Raw genomic sequence first — 13,727 nt, forward strand, 5'->3', positions numbered from 1 at the left:
TAATTCCTCATTTTTACTTATTTTGAGACTCAAATTGGCCAATAGTGTCATTATAGGCCCTAACATGTGATTGAGTGTTGTAGGGACGCATTGGAGGCTAGAATCGAGCGAGAACCTCACCAAATGAGAGGGTGTTGCGAAAGCCTACCCTTGAAATCGTGATACCTCCAACAAACCCCAAAGATGAAGACCACCTACAATGGTATCACGATACCCACTAGCCAAGAGCACCCCCATTTCAAAACTGCCAATGACATCGCGATATCCACTTCATAAGGGGACAAAAAATGACACAAAGGGTAGTCTTTGTTCAAATAAAGCACCAATCATTGAAAGCCTATTCAAGGGTATTTTGGGCAACAAGATAGGGTCAGAATAGCTACTTAAATCAGCCAAAATTTGGCTGAGAGAAAAGCTACATTAGTTTAGTTTAGCCTTAGTTTTCTCTAGGTTTTCTCTTCAGTTTTTTGCATTTTTTCTAGGGTTTATATTTTCTCTTCTTCTTTCTTAGTTTTAGAGTTTATTTTACCGTACTTTCTTCTTGTTCTTAGTATTCTTGTAGTTATTAAGTTAGTTATCACTCTAGCTTAGGTGTATTTGCACTTTCAATCCCTGCACATTGGTTGTAATGACATTTCCAGCTTTAGTTTAATGCATTTCAGTTTCCTTTACTTTAAATCTATTAAAGGTTGTTCCTTTTATATTTGTTGTTTTAGATTTTCTTGTTGAATGCTTCTATTTACATGTCCTTTAATTTTTCTTGCATAAAAATCCCAACTTATACTTTTTTTCTTAAGTTTTTTTTTACTGGCTTCCATGCTTTTCATTTTCATGTTCATAACCTTTCTTTTTAGCATGAGTAACTAAACTTTTAAGTGGGTTAGTTGATGGAGATATGGTGAGTTAATTTTTGGATGAGGGATCAAATTGTAATAAAATTGGCTAACAATTTGAATGAACTTAAAAACTTAGGATAGACGACCCTAAGGGAATATCCAGGCGAGTGAGATTGAGAAGAGATCTTGTTGGACACCAATTCATTAGTCTCAGATTAACCAGTGAGATCGAGAGATAATTCGGATTAATTTGTCTAACTTGGTAAAATTAAGACCGAGAGGTAAAATCGAGCCATTTTGGGAGTTCAAATAATTTGGATCCCTGATTCGAATATTAGAGAACCATATCGAGATCAACCAATCATCGTTTGTTATTAATTGTTAATTTTGTAATTTTATATATTTTACAATTTAGTCCTTATAGCTAGGTCATAGATTAGTTTAATTTCTCTAGACTTTATGATTTCCTGTAATATAAATTTTTTTGCGATTAGTTGGTTAGACTCTTTATTTCACACGCTCTTTAGAAATTATTCAATTGCCAACTCATTTGGGTTTGATTTTTAGAATACTCTAGTGTTCCACTATAACACTACAAATATTACAATTGACCTGTCACACTTGTAATAAGCCGCGATATTTATATTCGTTTTAGTCCCAGTGTTAATTTATCTCTCTCATCGCTCGAGAGGGAGGCAGTCAAGTTGTTTGCACCGTTGCCGGAGAGTCATTACTAGATTGAACTATTTTTAGTTTCGTTGAGTGTACTTAAAGAGATAATTGAAGAAATTTAAAGTTATAGATACGACTTTAATATTAATTATTTTGGTTGAATGGACAATGCACTGTGTTTATTTGATTTATTCTTTCACTGGTTATAGGAATTTGAGCTTTTTTACGAAGTAAGTCACCTACTGTTCATTAATCATGTCCTCCTTACTTGGCATCATGTTGTATGACTGTAATTGGCTAAGATTTAGTATTAGGACTCCCGATATAAATGTGCCACACTTTGAGATTAATCCATCCTTGATAACGTAGATTATGACGAATATTCAATTTTGTAAAAATGAGGGGGGAAACCCAAAGGTTTTTCTTTGAAGGTTCGAATATGTTTGTGGCACTGTCAACTATGCAGAGGTTCTGAAGGATACAATTCATCTATTTTTGATACCATTTGCCTTAGGAGGAAAAGCTAGGGAGTGGTTAGATATGTTGCCCCCAAATACGATTACTTCATAGGAAGAATTTCTCTAATTGCTGTTTAAGTGAAATACTCTTATGACTGAGTTGTTAGCCGCTTATGAGGAGCTATTTGAATTCAAACAAGGGAGTACAGAGACTCTAAGGAAAACTTGTGAGAGATTTAAGAGAATACTATGGAAACTAATCAGAAACAAGGTTGAGAGTACATTACAAGTTCAATATTTCTATATCAGTCTAGACAAGATTAGTCAGGTACAATTTGATGTCATACCTAGTTGAAGTTTTTGGACTAAAACAACATGAGAAATCATTGTTTCAGTTGAGAACGTTAGTAGCAATGACTTTGCTTGGAGGTATGAGCGCACCCTCGATTACAAGACCCCTAAGAGTGGGGTAGGGGATATAGAGATGTAAGACGCGGGAAACGAAAAGGGATTTTCTGTAGCTATAACAATTACTTCTAAGGGAGAAAGGAGATCTAAAGAACCTGAATAGTATGAGGTGGAATAGTTTTCTGATGTCGATAGCTTGGATTCTGCGGATTTTGAAAAACAAGGTTCACCTATAGGTTCTGCATCTTAAAAAGAGGGTGAATGCCATTCTGATGATGATGACATTTTAGACACTCACGATGATATTGAGGTTTAATTTGAGTAAGAACGGGTTAACCAACTAGATTGGTGGAGGCATTACAAAGAACCATTGGGACCCTTGGAAGACACCTTCGAGAAAATGATACCCTCCGTTGTTAAACCATCAAAATTAGAATTGAAACCTCTTCCCAAAAATTTGAAGTAAGGGTATTTGGGGGGAAAGCAACACGTTACTTGTGATTATCTCTGCTCAGTTGATCCTATAACATGAAAAAACTCTACTTCAAGTGTTAAAGTCACATAAGAGAGCCATTGGATGGACTATCGTGGATATTAAGGGTATAAGCTCGTTTTTATGTCAACATAAAATTTGATTAGAGGACACTAAAAAGCCAATGATGGATGCCTAAATGTAGGTATTAACTAAATGGCTAAATGTAGGTATCGTGTAGGTGACCTTTGATAGCGAGTGGGTTAGTCTGGCTCAGTGTGTTCCAAAGAAGGGCAACTTAACTGTGGCCCCTAATGAAAGGAATGAATTAGTCCTGACCTACACCGTAACTAGATGGCATGTTTGCATCGACTATAGGAAGCTCAATGATGCCACCTGGAAGGACCACTTTCATTTACCATTCATTGACCAAATACTAGATAGGCTAGCGGGGAAAGAGTACTATTGTTTTCTTGATGGCTACTTTACATACCATCAAATCCAGATTCATCTAGATGATTAGGAGAAAACTACATTCATATGTCCCTTTGGGAACTATTATTTTCAAAAGATGTCTTTCGACTTATGTAACGCCTCGACTATATTCATGCGTTGCATGACAACAATTTTTACCGAGATGATAAAAGAAGGATTGAATGTGTTCATGGATGACTTCTCTGTGTATAGGGATTCTTTCATCGACTATTTAACTAATTTAGAACGGGTTCTTGAAAGATGTGAAGACACAAACCTAGTTTTGAATTGGGAAAAATGTCATTTTATGGTCAATAAGGGGATTATTTTGGGGCATTGAATTTCTAGGAATTGGTTGGAAGTCAACCAGGCTAAGATTAAGGTCATTGAGAAACTTCCCCTCCAAAGATAGTCCATAGAATTTAAAAATTTCTTGGGCATTCGAGATTTGACCAGTCCTTCATTAAGGATTTCTCCCAAATAGCTAAAACATTGACTCATCTCCTTTAAAAGGATGTCCCTTTTGTCTTTGACAAAGCATGACATAAGGCTTTTGAGGTGTTGAAATATAAGTTAGTTACGATTTCGATCATAACAAGCCCAAATTAGAATGAGCCTTTTGTGATCATGTGCAATGCTAGTGATTATGTGGTTGCGGTAGTGTTAGGAAAAAAAATGGGGACAAGAACTGAATTTGATGGCAATGTTAGCAATTGTGTTTATGTGTGAAAAGTTCTGACCATATTTTATGGCAAATCGGGTTTATGTATATACAAATTATTTGGTATTAAAATACGTAATGAAAAAGAAAAATATCAAATATCAACTGATGATGTGGGTTTTACTTTTACAGGAATTTAATCTATAGGTTTTGGACAGAAAAGGGACAGAAAATTAGGTGGTTGATCAGTTATCACGGTTAGATATCGAAGATGACCAAGGGAAGACTGGTACCATAAACGGATCTTTTACAAACGAGCAATTATTCCTTACCCAATGTTACCATGTGAAGGACAAAATTGAATCCATACCTTAGTTCGATGATATTTTTAATTATTTGGTGCGAGGCATTTTCCCTGTAGAAGCATCTAGTAAAAAAATCACTCATGATGCTAAGGATTACATTTGGAAGGAACCTTGTGCCTTTCGGGAGTGTGCTAACCAAATTATCTGAAGGTGTGTTGCAGAAGAATAGATGAAGGGTATTATTAATAGATGCCATACTTCTCTTTATAGGGGACACTTCGGGTTCCACTATGATTCAAGAAGCATATGAGTTTTTTAAATGATGTAACCGGTGCCAAAAACTGATAACTATTTCCAAGCACGATGAAATGCCTCAGAAAGGAATCCTAGAAGTGGAAGTTTTTGATGTATGGTGGACTGACTTTATGGGGCCATTCCTAAACTTCTTTGGGAACAAATATATCTTGTTAGTAGTTGATTATGTGTCCAAGTGGGTGGAAGTTGTTACTCTTTCGACTAATGACACGAAAGTTGTTGTCGAGTTCCTTCGAAAAAACATCTTTTCACGATTCAGGACACCCAGGGCTCTTATCAGTGATGAAAGGTTACATTTTTGTAGTAGACAACTCAAAAGTGCTCTAGATAAATATAGTGTGAAGCGTCGCATCACCACTGCTTACCATCCTTGAGCGAGTGGCCAAGTAGAAGTTTCGAATCACAAAATTAAGAAAATATTAGAAAAAAAAAGGTGAACTCAAATAGGAAGGCTTGGTTAGCTCACTTGGATAATGCATTATGATTGTATAGAACAACTTACAAGACACCACTTGGGATGTTTCCCTACCAATTGGTCTATGGGAAAAATTGACATCTTCCTATTGAGTTGGAGAAACAAACGTACTAGGTATTGGAACTGGTGCCCTAAGTGTAGTATTTTCGTAAATGTACACTTATAATATTTTCAAACAAATTGGTTAATAAAACAAATTCATTAATTACATTAATATACTTTGTATAATTGTCCTCACATGGTTTTTGTACGCAAAGCAAAATGGAAGAAAATGTTGCTCATTGGTTGTCTAAATATTTAACTAATACTAAGTGGTATTACGTGGTCGAATCGTAATACGAAAAGATAGCTTGTATTAGTAGATGAACCTAAACATGTCATTAGTCTAATCAGAAATAATTAAACCAATTAAAAGAATAATATGTCATCTGTTAAGTCCAATTGAGGATATGCCTTGTCTTGGGTATCAGAGCGGGTGACTCTTAGAAAATAGAGTCATAGATGTGACTGAGTAGACTGATAGTACATCAGACAAAACCCAAGTAAAATAGATCCTGAATTCGTTTATAGATTTATTTACTTGTGACATTCATAGTGTAGCATACCTAAATCCTGAGTAGATGGAGGACTATGTATGCGCGACTCATACACTTTGATGTAATTAAAACCTTGAGTTCAAATAAATAAGGAACCGAAAGCTAGTGCGTTGGGTGTACAACTTCTGTAGTATGTAGCATCATTCATAACAGTAGAATTCATAGCCTAAAACATGTGTAAGTGATATCCTCTCATTGGCATTACATGGTTGATGAAAAGTAAACGTGACCACTTCTCATCTATCTTTGTGATGGATGGGTTGATCAATATTTGATAGTGATTAACTTTTTATGAAGGAAGATGTAATGGTTACCATGAGACAAAATAGGATCATATTGGGTGAATGAATATTATCCCAAAAAGATCAAAGATATCCTATGAGGGTAACAGACTAATGACAAGGTCATTGGACGAGTACTAAGTAGTTGCTTTCGTAATGGTATGTTGTTGGGGAGAGCTCAATCACAATACTATAGTGGAATAACTTTGTGACTAAATGAGTTTAAAATTAACAGGCAAAAAGCCCAAAGTTAATTATAAATCATTTGAGCCTCAACTACATATGTCCAATCAGTCTCTCCACTAGCTTGTTGAAACCAAAAATGAATTGTGTTTGAATAGAAATGAACTAAATGAATAAAAAAAGAGAAATGATAAACACTTAGGAATGGTTATGTTTTTCTCTAAAATGGAGAAATGAAATCATTTAGAAATGAATGTAGGTTTCCAAAAATGAAAATGGAAATTTTCAATCCTATATGGATTACTTAAAAAATGATCGGAAGAATGAGTTTATATTTTTAGACTGTTTTGAAGCCCGAAAATGAAAATAAACTATTTGATCATAGTGAACATTTTGAGTTGTGAAATATTGAACATATTTTCTCGAAATTTTGACCAGGATCAAAATCGTCAAATTTTTACCAGGGGTAAAATTGTTAAAATTCTGCTAGGGTAAAATAGAGATGAGAAATATATTTAATATAAATATTACAGTTTATTTTGGGAAATAGAAAAACTGAATCAGGTTGGATTACATTATAGAGTACTAGGTTAAAAAAATGCCAAAAAAGTACTCGTAATTTGACTCAATGTGAGAAAGGCCCAAAACCCCTCATGTAACATGAAGGGGGCTGCAACCCTACTAGGAATACTAGGGTGTGCCGTCCACCCCTCTGCTACTCTAAGTAGGAAAGTATTTTTCTATTTGAAATAAACCACTACAACTCAAAAAGGGTTTTACCTTTTCTTCCTATAAATAGATGGCATCGGTAGAGCTATTTACGCAACTTTGAGAGATTGTTACTCTGCCAAAAAATAGAGAGAATTTATTCTTAACTATTAAATATGATTTTCCAGAATAGCATCTCTACCGGTTTCTATTAAAGAAGAGGGAATTTTTGTTTTCACCCCAAAAAGAAAAGAAAACTTTTTTCTAGTTCTGTGTTTTGATTCAATTGGTTCAAGTCCACAGTCGAAATAGTTCGTGGTATGAGAATAGTAAAGAAGATTATTTAGTTGAAAACCAAAAAAAATTAAGGATCCACTTAATCCAAAAATACAGGTACGATTTTGGTTAAGGTTTATTGCTATAAATATCATAAATCGAGTCGATTTTTAAAATTTTATTTTGAGGGGATGCCTAATACGTTCAAGGAAGTTCACTATCTCGCGCATGAAACTTACCTTGATAACATGGATGAATAAGCACTTAAAGGTGAATAAGACCTCAAAGAGGTGCTCCAAGCTCTCAATGAGGTTTAACCCTATCCTGTACTTTATGAGTGTGGGTTTTTGATGTGACATGATGTAAATATATAGTTGAATAATTTGAACTTCAATTTGTGATTATTCTTTTGTTTAGTTTGGATGTAATTAATTGCATGATTAGTTCTCAGAACTTACTAGGATAATCGTTGGATAAGAGGAAGTTTTGATGATAAGTTTGGACTCTTTGGGGAGTTATACAGTGAAATCGCGATATCTAAAGGAGGATATCGCAATTTCTTATACAATGAAATCGCGATATTTAAATGAGGATATCGCGATTTCTTCAACATATTCATTTAAGGAGACAAAATTTTTTAGGTATTGCGATATCGAACTCATGGTATCGCAATACCTTGGAATTTCAAAAATAAAAAAATTTGGTTTATGCACAATGGTATCGTGATACCGAACCGTAGATATCACTATACCTCGGGAATATTCGAATTGGGCGAGGGTCCAAAAGCATAAGATATCGTGATACTCATGTCGGTTCGAGCAAAATACTCTTTTAATATTCTGATCCATGAATGTAACCTTATTTTAACCCCCAAAACACTCAGGAAAACTCCAAACCCCCTCATTTTTTTTAATCCTTCCTCCTCCACCCCCATTACACTTCTTATATAAGTTGTTTGCTCATTTTAATTCACTACTTTGCCTTTTTTGTTGTAAGTCTTGTTTGTCTCTCTCTTCATATTTGCAAGTCTCTTTTCCTCCTTCATTGGGACTTCTTAAATCAACAAGAAAAATCATAAGTAGGGTTTCACCTTCATCATTAATGACTTTTACATTCCTTATCCTTATATATTGTTATACTTCCTTATTGCATTGGTCATTGTTTATGATTTGATCCATTTTAGTAACTAAATAAGAGAAACCTTAAATGCCTCCCCATCAAAATAGATCTCAATCTTCATCTATTCAGTCACCCGAGTTTAATAGTGCAAAATTTGTCTTGAAACAAGCTAAAGAATTTTATTCTTAAGCTCCAGGGATGATCATTTGTCCACAAAAGTGGCTTTGATCCTAACTCACATTTAAGAGATAAAGTTTTAGACCTAATTGAATTTCATTGGTGACAAGACTTTTGCCTCTGACCTTCGGCTCTTATGATTATACCGATAGTTTTGGAATTCTATGCGAATTTAGGGTATGTTAAAAGATGTAAGGTATATGTTAGGAACTAAGAGGTGGAAGTCTCTCCCCCCATGTGTGCATATTATGGCATTTCATTTTTTGAAAATGATGATATTGAATTGATGGATATATCTAGCTATTGTGGCTTAAATATGGATGTCATACTATCATACTTGAAGAAAAATAGGGGAGAAAGGGTTTGAGAAAAAAAGTTGGGACGACCACTTTCATTTGACCATCCATTATTGTCTCTGATTGTGAAACTTTGGATGGAATTTATTTGTACCGAGTTATTCCCCCGCTTAATGCTTGAACGGTTAGCGCTTTTCGAGCTATCTTGTTGACTTCTATTTTACACTGAAAGCATGCTTTTCTAGGAACCTGGATTTATCGATGCATGTTGTGTTGCATGGAAAGTGATGCGTGTGGCATCTATTTCCCCCATTTGATCACAGACTTATGCAGCTAGGCTGCGGTAGTCATAGATCCCAGCACCATCCCCCTCCTACATTTGTAATCGGTGACTCAATGCCATGACAATTCCAGAAACTGAGGGAGCAACAAAACCAAGAGAGAAGTCGTAACCAAAAGAATAAAAAAGATTGAACCTTAGGTTAGAAAGATGAGCTCCCTTTGTAAAAGATTATTGGTGCCATGCAAACAAAGATTGATGTGTTCGTAGAAATGAGCCAATACAATACCCAAATGATTGAAGCAATGAAGTCGCATATTAATTGAGAAGCAGCAGAGTATGGTTTTGTGCAACCAAGTTGGCCAAAGAAGCCGAGAGGAATAGTAATTCATACCTTTAGTAAGGAAGAGTCAGACATTTGACCGCAATATCGACATAGATCCACCTTCAAGTGTAAAAAGAAATAACCAATGATGAGGAGTTAAGCTCCGACTCAGAATAATTGCATGCTTTCGCAATTTTAATTTTAATTTTATTTATTTGTGTAGCATGTAAACTATATAAAATACATTACTTTTGGACTTATTTTTTTATTTTTGTATTTTGTATGTTTTTTTTAGTTGTTTGTGTTTGTTCTATGTGTAGTGAATTACCTTGAAAGACTACACTACATTCACAAGCTTTGACGAGGAGGTGGACCCTCGAACTAGTTTGATGCTTCTTTAAGGGAAGTCCAGTAACCTTCTATCCTTTTTTTGGGCACACAATGAAGACAATGTGTAGTCTAAGTATGGGGGATACACATATTTTTATATGTTTTAGTTTTTTACTTTTATCTTGTTTTGTATGTTTATTTTCATTTTTAGGCCTTTTTAAATTTTTTTCAAAAATTTGAATTTTTTTTGTTTTTGTTTTGTGTAATTGCATGGTGCTTGGAATATAATTAAGTAATAAGTCATTAGTTGTAAATATTGAATAAGTACATTGAATTGTCAAACTTGTAAATTTCGAATGATACTAGACAACTTGATGTGTTTAATTGTAGACTAGTTAGTTCATTTAGTTAATGCGTATAATAGTGTAGAGGCAGTAACCTAAATGCAAATGTATAAAGTGTACCATAGGTTGAATAAAGTTTACGGATAATTATAGATAAATAATTTGAATTGTTAATTGTTCGTTTAAATAGATGTATGCTTGAGAGAATTGGTGTTGTGTGAATAATTTGGGGAAGACCTTAGGCATTGTTTGAACTAACCTAGAGCCTAAAAGCTTACCTTTTGCTACATACCTCTAATTCTCATATCTTTGAGCCTCAAGTACCCTTTCCTTGTAACCTTAATATCAAAACTTTGAGCCTAAATGAGTCTAGTACTCAATCCTTTTTTGTCCCAATCTTTAAAATGCACTATGTAATGGACTTCAGGCCATGGACATTGAGGGCTAGGTAGAGACATTATGGTGACTTTGTGTGTGAAAAAGAAAATGAAGAGATTACGTGATTTAGTACATTAATAAAAAAAGGGGTGAACGAAAGAGTGGAAAATGAAGAAAAAGAGCTAAATCAAAGTTGAGCTCGAAAAAAGAAAATCTTTCGGTTCACAATTACCAATTTTTTATGTACTAATATCGCGTAATACCTTCTAGCATTTTGGAGAAATAAGGTAGGCGAAGGAATGAGAAATAATGAGGTGAGTTTGTAAATAAATTGGGGGCGAGTAGGGAATACTGTCATGTGCTTAACCGTTTCTAGTGCTTGAACCCGTTTTGAGTGCCTGTTGTTTGAATTCTGAACTGTCGTAAGCCTAATAACTCTACAAGCCTAGAAGACCTTTGAGACCTGCATCAACACAATAATTCATGAATAGCTTGCATTTGTTTGAACAAATATGACCAATTCTTTTTAAATATCTATAAGCAATCCGCATAATTTATTTCGATGGATAACACTTGTACATACATTCATTTCCGTTGCCTCTATATCTATTGACATTTTAACTTAGTGAACTAATTATGTTTGCAATAGGAATAACCAAGTTAGCTAGATATCACTCTTGAATTGCACGTGAGGTAGTTCTTGTACTAGTTCTATACTTTACAACTATGTGACTTAATTTCCTGATCTAGTCCAAGTATTCTATTGTAATACCACAAATATTTAGAAATTATGATCTTACCAAATAACTAATAAAAATAATTATAATTAATAATTTTATTAATAATATTTTCACTATCAATGTAATAGTTATTATTAGTTAATTAAACTTTGGATTCATATTAAATTACACTTATTATTTTAGATTAATTAGCACTTAATTAGTGTTATAGTTGTATACCAATTAAAAATAATATTTAACACTATAAATATATTCATTCCCAAACATTTTTATTCAAATTAATATTTAAAGAATTACGGGAAAAATCACAGTTTAACATTATTTAATAGGTTTTGTTTTCACTAAAAAAAAAGAGTATGATTTTCATTGTTATTTGAGATGTTTAGTTATTATTATTTCATAATATTTATATAATTGTGAATGTTGTTTACCTTTGTGTTGATCTGAAAGGGAATTAAATATTAAAGCAATAACTTTTTAGGTGAAATTTTAACTAATATTCGAATGACGAATTATTTTATCCAATTACATAGTATCTTATACTATCTGTTGTTTCATTTTTTTTCATTACTTTTAAAATGAATGAATGTACTTTAGAGGTCTCTCCATTATTGTGGCCTAGTTAAATTAGTCTCTTTACTATTAAATGAATCAATTTAATCCATATACTATTAAAAAGAATCAAATAATGCCAAATTCAAATAGAATTAACATTTACTATTTAAAAAATATCATTTACTATTTATCAGAGTTTATATTTTTAAAGTTTTATGGTTTTCTAAATGAAGTCTTTTGTTTGAAATTGAATTTCAATTGAAAAATTAATTTTCAAGACATTTTCTATACAATACATGTTAATTTTGTTATAATTTGGACTTATTTATTTTTTTAATAGTACAGTGGCTAACTTAATCTATTTAATAATAGTGGGACTAATTTGATTTAGTGACTATAATACAAAAACTTTCCAAGCTCTTTAACCTTTTAAAATGTTATTTTATTCTTTCAGTTTTTTTATTATAATTTAGGTCAATTCTCATTTAATTAGCATATATCTTGTAAATATCATAAAATATATTATTTAATTTTTTTTTAAAATAAACACATTCGATATGAGAATTAATATATCTAAATAATCATAATCAATTATTTCAAAATAGGATCAGAATATATCAAACTTAAATCAGAATAAATCTAATCAAAACTTACACATAATGTTGAACTAAACTAAAATCTAAATAAATCTCAAGCATGATTTAGACCATATAAAACTCAATCTTGGGATATTGGGATTTTGACCAATCATTATATAATATTTAGTATAAAAACTAGTAAGTAAAAAATTTTGCATCACATTAATTATAAATATTTTTAAAAAATAAAAAAATATATTTTTTATTCAATATTTTACTTCCATTCAATTATTATTTTAGGTAAAGTAAACTACATCCATTATCCTATTTTAGTCATTCTATTTTTTTTTCTAATTTAATTACTCTAATTAATATAATTGTTCGAATTAATCATTGTTGTTAAAATTTTTATTAATACACTAACGATTTGTTGACATGACACATTAGCTGATTAAGTGAGTAACACGTGATTTTTTTTTTGAACTTTTGAATAGAGGTAGGACAAAAAAACCTTTGTTTTTATTTTTTTTTGTACTTTCCCTTCTCACTTTTTTATTTTTATTTTTTTGGTATACGACCTTTTCTCATCCATTTAGTGATGAAGTTGAACTAAATAATAGCAAACCATGAGGCAGATCTGCTAGATCCAAGAACAAACCTAAGCCACCCATCATCATGACTTGAGACAATGCTAACGCTTTACGCACTCACGTAATAAAAATAGGCAACAGGTACGACATCGTCAAGAGCGTCTCCACCTTCGCTCGATGACGCAAGGGAGGCATTTGCATCATGAGCAGAACTAGGAAGGTTATCAATGTTACACTTTGACAACTAATGCGAGTGTCAAGGTCTGATTTTAGACCTATGGATGTGATGGGTTTATACTATCTCAAGGCCCAAAAATAAAATCAAAGGTCGAGCAAATCAAACTAAGATTTAATCAAAGACGATATATAAGGATGAATCTTTTTGAGGAAATGGAGAAAGATACATGCACAGAATGAGTGAAATTTATTAAAGTCAAATCAACCAAGTTGCTAATTTTCAAACTGAAAAGATTAGTCAACTTGCGATGAATTTTTGGATGGAATCAAGGCATTTATGGGTTTAGATGTCTGTATAGCGTTTGAAGATCTGTCTATTAGCTTCAAAACACACTTTGACTCACTCAATTTTGAGTTTGGGAGTTCAAGTTATAACCGTTTTAGTGAAGATTGCATGAGGAGAATTTCTAGATGCGATTATGACATAAATTACGAGTTACGGGCTTTTAATTTGAGTTTAAATCAAATTGGGTTCGGTTTTTAGACTTAAAAATTATTATTTATTTATTCTGAATTTTAGATATTGTTTAAGTATTTTACGTTGTTTAGGAGGAATTTTTGTTTCTTAGTCAAACAAGAAAATTTAGTTTAAAATTACTTATTATTTAGATTAATTAGAGTTTTAGTATACTTTAAAGTTTTATTTGGATGTACTTAG

Source organism: Gossypium hirsutum, chromosome D04, assembly GCF_007990345.1.
Source record: "Gossypium hirsutum isolate 1008001.06 chromosome D04, Gossypium_hirsutum_v2.1, whole genome shotgun sequence".
Taxonomy (NCBI): domain Eukaryota; kingdom Viridiplantae; phylum Streptophyta; class Magnoliopsida; order Malvales; family Malvaceae; genus Gossypium; species Gossypium hirsutum.